The 10,669-nt window shown below is 46.5% G+C and overlaps 3 non-coding genes and 1 pseudogene across 3 annotated transcripts; all 4 read right to left on the bottom strand.

The window, feature by feature from the left end:
* Window positions 1-317: 317 nt before the first annotated feature.
* On the bottom strand, window positions 318-427 carry LOC120929727. The gene has a single exon (XR_005747435.1). It is a non-coding gene; the product is annotated as a U6 spliceosomal RNA (small nuclear RNA).
* A 249-nt stretch (window positions 428-676) lies between these two features.
* LOC120929740 lies at window positions 677-750 on the bottom strand (annotated as a pseudogene).
* A 5,293-nt stretch (window positions 751-6,043) lies between these two features.
* LOC120929842 lies at window positions 6,044-6,214 on the bottom strand. The gene has a single exon (XR_005747523.1). It is a non-coding gene; the product is annotated as a U1 spliceosomal RNA (small nuclear RNA).
* Window positions 6,215-7,628: 1,414 nt separating this feature from the next.
* LOC120929866 lies at window positions 7,629-7,787 on the bottom strand. Its single transcript, XR_005747531.1, has one exon. It is a non-coding gene; the product is annotated as a U1 spliceosomal RNA (small nuclear RNA).
* Between the last annotated feature and the right edge of the window lie 2,882 nt (window positions 7,788-10,669).

Raw genomic sequence — 10,669 nt, 5'->3', positions numbered from 1 at the left:
CGGAAGGCAGACGACTTCCTGTTGGGCCAGAGAGTTCAGGAAGTGAAAGCAGCTGCGGTCAAACTACCAAGTCAGCTGATTTCACGAGAGAAGGGAAAATGGGCAAAACATTTCTTTTTGGTTTTCTGAAGGTCAAAGAAAAGCGAGAGATGTGTAGGAAAGAAGGTTGACAAAGAACACTGCCGCCTAGCTCCTGAAATGAAGATATACGTCGTGCCAGCAGATCCTGTTGCAGCATGAAGCTTTTCAGGCCTCACCGTCAAAGGGCAAGTTGCTGAGTGCCGAATGGTTTACCTTCCGTCCAGATCAGAGCGCCAAGAAATATGGAACGCTTCACGAATTTGCGTGTCATCCTTGCGCAGGGGCCATGCTAATCTTCTCTGTATCGTTCCAATTTTAAGTCTTTATCCGAAAAGGCTTAGGGACAAATGAGATGGAGCGCAATATTTTTACCTAAAATTGAGTTTACCGGTGGGAAATGTCAGGATTTTCCGTGAGCTGGTTTTCCATTATGTCATGCCAGCAGATCCTGTTACAGTATGAAGCTTTCAAGCCTCACCGTCAAAGGATAAGTTCCTGAAATGAAGATACGTCATGCCAGCAGATCCTGTTGCAGCATGAAGCTTTTCAGGCCTTAAGGGTAAGTTGCTGAGCTCTGAACGGTTCACCTTCCATCCATATCAGAGCACCAATAACGAATTTGCGTGTCATCCTTGCGCAGGGGCCATGCTAATCTTCTCTCTTTCTCTAGCACTGGCTCCCTGTACACCATCTGCATCTCTCGCAGCCTCCTTCAAAATTCCTCTTCCATGGCAGCTGGTATTTTTACCTCTCATCTTCTTCTAACCGGACTTTGTATCCTTGTGGTGGTTTGGATATCCAAGGCTGCAGGAAGCATCCCACCACTGGCACCAAATGACAGATGGCCTGACACCTTATCTGGATGCCTCCTGCTCTTGAAACCCTTCCAGCATACCGATAAGGCCGCGTACACACGATTGGTCATAACCGATGAAAACGGACTGAAGGACCGTTTCATCGGTTAACCGATGAAGCTGACTAATGGTCTGATGTGCCTAAACACCATCGGTTAAAAAAAACGATCAAGTCAGAACGCGGTGATGTAAAACACACGACGTGCTGAAAAAAACTAAGTTTAATGCTTCCAAACATGCGTCGACATGATTCTGAGCATGCGCGACCTTTCGACCGATGCTTTTGCATACTAACGATCGGTTTAGACCTATCGGTTAGGCGTCCATCGGTTCAATTTAAAGCAAGTTCTCTTTTTTTGACCGAAGGATAAGTGACCGATGGGGCCCACACACGATCGGTTTGGACAGATGAAGCGGTCCTTCAGTCCGTTTTCATTGATTTTGACCGATCGTGTGTACGCAGCCTGAGTAGTACTATTCTTTACCTCAACATCTTGTCTGTATATGATGCTTGGGGTGAAAGGCTGTTATTAGCTATCGGTTTGCTGGAAGGGTTTGGGGGCAGGAGGCTCAATTTGGCAGAGGCACCCAGGTGGGTGCCAGGTGGTTCATTACAAATACAATTATATTTAAACATATAACATTTTTGTTTATTGTCATATTAAGGTGTTGCTTTACAGAGGGGAAATGAAGTTGCCCAGGGGTCAGGGACTTGATGAACCCCTTCAATAATTAAACAGAGAATATTTGGGCTTACTGAACTCGACACGGAGCCAATGTTTCAGAAATGACACCAGGTTGCTGCCCTCCAGTTGTCCCAGAAGGCCAACTATTTGTTTGCTTTTGGAACAAAGTCTCTTTTCCAGGTTTTCTTTTTTCTTTTTGATCACTCAATTTAGCATGTAGGCTGTGGCATGTAATGGGCAGAGGTTGTACAGTATCTTCCAAATCTCCAGTACATTGTTTGGTCAGAGTTGTTCTGTTCTTTATTCTGGCCCAGTATGTTAATATTAAGTTTGAATTCAACAAACAGAAAAATCTTTTTAAAAGTCAATTTATTTTTCCCTTTTACTGTTCAGTTCAAAAGCATTATCTTATTAACAACACAATTGTAAGTCTTACACATGGGCACTGGGTGGTGCTATATCTCTATTTTTTGTATCATTGTTTCATTAAATGGTTTATAGCAATGTACTTTGGAACTACCCGGAACATTTACAAAAAAAGTGCTTGTTTTCATCACTGCCAAAAAAACTACAAATGGACTACATAACGATCAGTACATAATTTGCATGATGGCCTGACTGAGAGCATGACTATCCTTTTTAGTTTTGTCATTAAAATGTAAGAAGGGAGTCAATCAGGGAATGTATGGTATTTTTAATTATTTTCATTATCTTTAATTTCTGTTCAGCAGTAAAAAATAAAAATAAAGCTGAACTCCAGGTAGGTATAAATACACAAATGAAAGCCGCTCTGTAACAATTAAAGAATTGTTCTTTTATGCAAGCAGTGTGGGTACATGAATTTGACTTGGTATTATCTCTTGCAGTTTTTGTACACCTGGACTCAGAGAGGGAATGGAGGAAGCAGCATAAGGAGCCAATCTGTTGTGCTGCAGTACAAACAGCATATTGATACAGCAGCATTTCAGAGAGAGGAGCTCACCAGCGTGCTGCTTCTCTTTTCACTTTCTCCTCACAGGATGGAGGTGGGGAGGGGACCTGTATGTGTTACTGAACAGCAGACGGAGGAAAGTGCACTTCCAGACAGGGCTTGTGCTGTGTGGCAAAGCTGTATAAATCTCAGAAGTGGATGGACATTCATATCATTTGACAATAAATACAACTCCCTTATATGTACTTTACCTGTGAAAAAGTATATTCTTTTTATTAGTGTAAATATGAATTATTGCATATCAGTATTTTATGTTTACTCGTTTTCAGCCAGCTGGTGGAAAGTGCTAGTCTAATGCATTTGGGTAGCTGGTTTACTGCTCTGCTGGACACATTTCTTGAAGTTCTTAGCTACTAAATTGCATAAAAAAGTGTAGCTTTTGTGAGCAAGATGACAGCTATGGCTTGGTTTAATTCAAATTTTTAAACCACAAATGGCTGGAAAGTAGAGACAAAAGCACTGCTTCTAATATTTTTTGTGTGTTGCACTGTGAGTGACAATAGATGCTAGTGTAGCACCTTCATAGCCAGGTGCTAGGATAGGTAAATTTCATTTGGGCCCGTTGTAGTCAATGGGGTTAAACTGTTATGTTTAGTTTGGCTCACTGTACCCAGAATTCTGTTTGGGATTTATAGCTAAGGCCTCGTACACACCAGCGGATCTGTCCGCTGAAAACGGTTCGCCAGACCGTTTTCAGCGGACATGTCCGCTGCGTCCGCTGCCGGATTTCTGTCTGATGGTTGTACACACCATCAGACAGAAATCCGCGCGGACACGATACGCGTAGACGTGGCCGCGCCGTCGCCGCGACGTGCGCGGCCCTGGAAGGTCAATGCTTCCACGCATGCGTCGAATCACTTTGACGCATGCGAGGGCTTTTGGCCGATCGGACATGTCCGGTGAGTCTGTACAGACGACCGAACATGTCCGACGGACAGGCTTCCAGCGGACATGTTTCTTAGCATGCTAAGAAACATTTGTCCGCTGGAAACTGTCCGATCCGCCGGACAATTGTCCGGTCGGCCGTACACACGACCGAACATGTCTGCTGAAACTGGTCCGTCGGACCAGTTCCAGCAGACATGTTCGGTCGTGTGTACGGAGCCTAAGTGTTAATGTAGGTAAATGTAGTTTTAGCCCACTGTAGACAGTGGAGCTGGGTTTGATTTTTTTGGCTTGGGCTGTTTCCCAGAGGCCACATGATTGTTTGCTTCTCCTTGTTCACCTGGAGGAGCTCTGGGTAATAGAGGTAGGAACATATTAGTCAGCAATTTAATATTTATGTATTCCCAGCCAATCCCTGGGAAGTCTGGCCCAGAGGATTCTGAGAGAATAGATAGATACCCTGGAGCAGAGAGAAACCTGTGCTTCATCGAGAGGGGGAGACCATTGCTTAACCACTTAAGACCCGAACCATTATGCAGGTTAAGGACCTGGCTCCTTTTTGCGATTCGGCACTGAATCGCTTTAACTGACAATTGCGCGGTTGTGTGACGTGGCTCCCAAACAAAATTGGCTTTCCTTTGATGGTATTTGATCACCTCTGCGGTTTTTATTTTTTGCTCTATAACCAAAAATAGAGCGACAATTTTGAAAAAAATGCAATATTTTTTAATTTTAGCTATAATAAATATCCCCCAAAAATATAAAAAATATATATATTTTCCTCAGTTTAGGCCAAGAGGTATTCTTCTACCTATTTTTGGTAAAAAAATCGCAATAAGCGTTTATCGATTGGTTTGCGCACAATTTATAGTGGTTACAAAATAGGGGATAGCTATTTTTTTCATGACTGCGACATTATGGCGGACACATCGGACAATTTTGACACATTCTTGTGACCATTGTCATTTTCACAGCAAAACGTGCTATAAAAATGCACTGTTTACTGTGAAAATGACAATATTTAAGTTTATTTTGCAAAGCAAATATACAAAAATCAAATAATTTCAACAGGGTACATTCTCTGTATTGCGACGCAGCGCATAAATACACTACATATCAATACAGTTGCAAGCATACAATTAAATTACATTCATTCAGCCCATTCTGCGGTATGATGCCTGATGTGTTCCGCAGAGTTGTGAAACCCCGAAACATCACATCGTGCATGACGCCGCATTACCCTGAAAACAGTAGTTAAAAAAAAAAACGTGTCAAGAAATGTCAATGTCAGGGGGAAGGGGAAATCTTCAGACGTCCTCTTCCTCCTTAAAGTCCCTCAAGGTATAGTCTCTCAGCAGACTGAGGGTCAGTCTGCGACAGTCCTCAATGGACATCCTCTGCCGGTGGTGTACGCGGCGGTTCCTGGCGTACCATAAAGCGTCTTTAAAGCAACACAGCACCCGCCAGGCACTGTCAATGTCCTCCTGTGAATGAGTTCCACAGAAGAGTCCGTTTAACACACCAAAGTGTGTAATAGCAGTCTGTGGTACAAAGTCTTTAAGTTCAGGTTCCAAGGCCGTCAACAGGCCCTGTGCAAAGGGGCACTCCCAGAAAACATGATAAGATGTTTCCTCCTGGATGATGCAAAAGGGGCAGTGCCTGTATCTGCACAGGTTTCTGGCATGCAAGAATGTCCTGAGTAGCAATCCCCCTTGGATTGCCATCCATGCCTGATCTTTGTGCCTGTTGATGAGTCTCTTTGAAGAAACATTCCTCCAAACCACTTTGCAAGTGGCTGAAGGGAGGCCTGGAATCGACTCCAAGATGTCCGATGCTCTGATCAACTTGTAGATAGTTTTTGGCTTCCACAAGTCGGGCTTAACTCCATGCAGTCCCAGCTCCTTGATGAACTTGAAAGTATCCAAGTAATACCATGGAGCATCCCAGTTGTAGGGGATGGAACTGTCCCATTTGTCCCATCCAAGAGACTTCCAAAGAGGCAGGAGGAAAAAACGGGACATGGAGTTACCGCCAGAGTCCACAGTTCTGTCAACCAAAGTCCTGCGGATGCAGTTACAGGCAAAGAACACCTTCAGTAATGTGGCGATGTCGGGCACGCCCTTACCGCCCTTGAGAGGTTCCTTGAACATAACAGTCCGCTTTACTCTGTCCATTTTGGGGCCCCAGATGAAGTGAAACACCACCCTGGTGATGGCCTTGCAGGTGTTGTCCCGGGGGGGCCAGGCCTGGGCGAGGTACTGCAAAATTTTTACTTTTTTTTTTTTTGAAAAGCCTATGGCGTGTGAACACACCCAAAAAACTCCACCCGGTGCAGAAAAAATGTGCACACACATAAAGAGTGTTCACAAAAACATGCAGACGGGTGCAACGTCAAGTGGTCCTCCTGTGAAGAGGGACCCAAACCCTGATCCCCCGGGGCGTTAGGCTCCAGACGGGGACTGAGGTACTGTGGTCCGAGCAACCGAAGCCGACACGGACCCAACTTCCTCGGAGGGACTGCCGAAACAGAACCCTCCCAGTACTAGGTGGGGCTCCCCCGAAGGGAGACCCCATGAGAGCAGGTGAACTAAGCCAGAGGGCCGAGAAGCGGCAGGGAAGACAACCACGATCAGCACGGCCTAGAGTGTGCAATAGCCGTGCCTCGCCCTGGGAGAACCACCTTCATGATCATGGTGTCTCCCCTGCCAGGTAAGTACATTAACGCCATCTGTGTGTCTTTCCAAATCAAAGTTATTATTCACCATATTAAAGTAAGCCCGGCCTTAACCCAGCAAAACACAGAGGCTGTTCAACTCATGGTGACTCCAAGACATCCTAATTTGCATGTCTGTGCAGCTGCATGGGGACGGGAATCAGCAGGCACGCGTAACAATCGACTTCATCTGAACAATATCAGATGCACACCCCTAATTTGCATGTTTGTACAGCTGCATGGGGGTGGGAATCAGCAGGCTGTGTTGACCACCAGCAACAACAACATTAACTTTTTTTTTTTTTTTTTTGAAAAGCCTATGGCGTGTGAACACACCCAAAAAAACTCCACCCGGTGCAGAAAAAATGTGCACACACATAAAGAGTGTTCACAAAAACGTGCAGACGGGTGCAACGTCAAGTGGTCCTCCTGTGAAGAGGGACCCAAACCCTGATCCCCCGGGGCGTTAGGCTCCAGACGGGGACTGAGGTACTGTGGTCCGAGCAACCGAAGCCGACACGGACCCAACTTCCTCGGAGGGACTGCCGAAACAGAACCCTCCCAGTACTAGGTGGGGCTCCCCCGAAGGGAGACCCCATGAGAGCAGGCGAACTAAGCCAGAAGGCCATGTCCACCCACTCCCAAGACGTTCAGGGCTGGCCCGAGGACCCGCACCCTACTAATCACACAGTGACAAAACGTGCACAACAAAAAAAGACAAAAAAGTGACAAACACAGGCTTAAATAAAATAAAGTGGGGGAAGGGATAGTGGAGAGGAGAGTGAAAGAAGTGGCCATTGTGGTGAAACAATGACCAGGCCCTCCGGCCAGGAATAAAAAATTCCTCCGGTCCTAGCCAAAAGGCCCGGCCCAGGATGCAGGTGCTAAAAAAAGCGTGTATCTGGTGCAGTGACCGTGGTATCTTAAATCAATGTGTCCCTCACACACAGTGATCTTCAGATACACATGCACCATAGGCTTTTCGTTCCATATCCCACCCCCCGACCGGCCAGTGCAGCCCTCCACCCCTCCAAGGTCTTCTTGGGGAGAACTGCCACTCAGATAACAGCCTCCACCAATACTAGCCCCTCCAGACCCTCCGTCAACCCAGCGGATTTGCATGGCTCTACCCCGTCTTATCCCAGGGTATTACCAGCTCCTCCAACCGGATCGGTGACAGAGATAGCACTTACACCAGCCAGCAGGCCAGACTAGAACTCGGCAAAAAGACCAAGTCCAGTACCCATCCTCACCAGGAGCACCCTTCCAGATGGCTCAGACTCAACCATGGGCCGGCCCCCAGTATTCTGTCGGGCAGCACAGCGTAGTCCCTGCTGAAACCATCCTTCCAGGTGCAATGACGTCATTGGAATGCATCCACCCTCCCCATGTAGGAGGTGCTTCAGCGCTCCGCTGACAACTGATAAGGACAGATACCACACCCAGTCCCAGCCAAAAGGCCGAGAAGCGGCAGGGAAGACAACCACGATCAGCACGGCCTAGAGTGTGCAATAGCCGAGCCTCGCCCTGGGAGAACCACCTTCATGATCATGGTGTCTCCCCTGCCAGGTAAGTACATTAACACCGTCTGTGTGTCTTTCCGAATCAAAGTTATTATTCACCATATTAAAGAAAGCCCGGCATTAACCCAGCAGAACACAGAGGCTGGTCAACTCATGGTGACTCCAAGACAGCCTAATTTGCATGTCTGTGCAGCTGCATGGGGACTGCATGGCAATGTCAGGCACGCCCTTACCGCCCTTGAGAGGTTCCTTGAACATAACAGTCCTCTTTACTCTGTCCATTTTGGAGCCCCAGATGAAGTGAAACACCGCCCTGGTGATGGCCTTGCAGGTGTTGTCCCGGGGGGGCCAGGCCTGGGCGAGGTACTGCAACACAGGGAGAATCTCGCTGCGGAGTACCAGTGTTTTCCCTTCGATGGTAAGTACTCTGTTGCTCCAAAGTCCAAACTTCTGTCTCATCTTAGCCAGTCTTTCCTCCCAGGACTTCAGGGCTGCGCCCTCCGCTCCAAACCAGACTCCAAGAATTTTGATGAAATCCGCTTTGAGGCTGAACGGTATGGGTGCAGAAGAAGGCAGGAACCACTTTCCGAAGAGCATGACTTCCGACTTCTCGCAGTTGACCTTTGCCCCTGACGCTTGGCCGAAGTCTTCGCACGTCTGGACAAGGGTGTCGATGGAGCGCTGGTCGGCACAGAACACCGTCACATCATCCATGTAGAGCGAGCACTTGACCTCCCGTCTTTCCGGTCCTGGTGCGGTAATCCCTCTGATCTCTGGGTTCCGTCTGATGCTTTGGGCGAATAGCTCTATACAGCAAACAAAAAGCAGAGGTGAGAGAGGGCAGCCTTGTCTGACCCCCGAGAGAACCTCGAAGGGGTCAGTTTTCCAACCATTTACCAGCACCAAACTACAAATGTCTTTATACATTACATTCACATACGAACAAAACAGTTCCCCAAGACCAAGCCTGCGCAGGGTTCTGCACATGAACTCATGGGAGACACGGTCAAAGGCCTTCTCCTGGTCAAGACTGACCAGGGCCGCATGCACACGGCGGTCCTGGATGTACTGGACCGTGTCCCTGACAAGCGCGAGGCTGTCTGCAATCCTTCTGCCAGGAATGCCACAAGTTTGATCCGGGTGGATGATCTGTCCGATGACAGATTTCAGCCAGTTGGCCAAAACCTTGGCGAGGATTTTGTAGTCCACGTTCAGAAGAGAGATCGGACGCCAATGTTTCAGGTCCGTGAAAACAGGGTGGGTGTAGTAGCGCTTGCCCAATAAAATTACCTAATAGAAATATATGACAATCCAAAATATGTGAAGGTAAAAAACATCAATCCACCACCGACTGTGGGTCTAAAAGTGTTCCACTCAAAATAGTGTCCAAAGAATGACCACCCAACATTTGGGAATCAAATGTGGTAAGTCATAAGAGTGGTAAATAATAATAGATAAAGAAACAACAATTATGCCAATCTCAGCACAATGTAAATAATTAAAAACAGTGATCACAATAAAGGAAGATAGTGACATCCAAAAAGTGCTTCAATCAAAAAGTGCATGGTGCAACATGATTCAATAAAAATGTCCACAAAATAGTCCACAAAATAGTCCAAAAAAGGTAGCATGCACAAGTGGGCATGAACAAAATAAATAAATAATGTGCAGATCACAAGAAAATCAGATAATGATCAATAATAATAATGCAGTGTTTCAGAAAAGTGTCCAGTGCACAATCCGTGCCAAAAAAAATGTTCTTTTAAAAGATCTTTCGATCAATAAAAATAAATAAATAAATCAGTGAAAATGTAATAAATATAAAAGTGCAATTAGTGCTCCAAAGAATCCATTAAAAAACTTGAGTGATTGATGCTGAACGTGCAATCGTGCTTGTATAGAATCACCTTCAGGCTCCCCACAGTGTCTGGAGAATAGTGTGTTCCAGCCCCTTACCTTTGGAGGGCTTATAATAAAGCCTCTATGTAAATATTCCCAAATACGGCGGCTTGCACGCGTAACAATCGGCTTCATCAGAATAAAATCAGATGCACGGCCCGGCAGAACACAGAAGTTGTTCAACTCGTGGTGACTCCAAGACACCCTAATTTGCATGTCTGTGCAGCTGCATGGAGGGTGGGAATCAGCAGGCTGTGTTGACCACCAACAACAACAACATTAACTCCGTCTGTGTGTCTTTCCGAATCAAAGTTATTTTTTACCATATTAAAGGAAGCTCGGCCTTAACCCAACAAAACACAGAGGCTGTTCAACTCATGGTGACTCCAAGACAGCCTAATTTGCATGTCTGTGCAGCTGCATGAGGGCAGGAATCAGCATGCACGCGTATCAATCGACTTCATCAGAACAATATCAGAAGCAGGGCCCGGCAGAACACAGATGCTCTTCAACTCATGGTGACTCCAAGACATCCTAATTTGCATGTCTGTGCAGCTGCATGGGGACGAGAATCAGCAGGCACGCGTAACAATCGGCTTCATCAGAATAAAATCAGATGCACGGCCCGGCAGAACACAGAAGTTGTTCAACTCATGGTGACTCCAAGACACCCTAATTTGCATGTCTGTGCAGCTGCATGGAGGGTGGGAATCAGCAGGCTGTGTTGACCACCAACAACAACAACATTAACTCCGTCTGTGTGTCTTTCCGAATCAAAGTTATTTTTCACCATATTAAAGGAAGCCCGGCCTTAACCCAGCAAAACACAGAGGTTGTTCAACTCATGGTGACTCCAAGACACCCTAATTTGCATGTCTGTGCAGCTGCATGGAGGGTGGGAATCAGCAGGCACGCGTATCAATCGACTTTATCAGAACAATATCAGAAGCACGGCCCGGCAGAACACAGATGCTCTTCAACTCATGGTGACTCCAAGACATCCTAATTTGCATGTCTGTGCAGCTGCATGGGGACGG

The sequence above is a fragment of the Rana temporaria genome, chromosome 2 (genome assembly GCF_905171775.1).
Source record: "Rana temporaria chromosome 2, aRanTem1.1, whole genome shotgun sequence".
Classification (NCBI taxonomy): Eukaryota; Metazoa; Chordata; class Amphibia; order Anura; family Ranidae; genus Rana; species Rana temporaria.
This window is presented reverse-complemented; position numbering and strand designations above follow the sequence as displayed.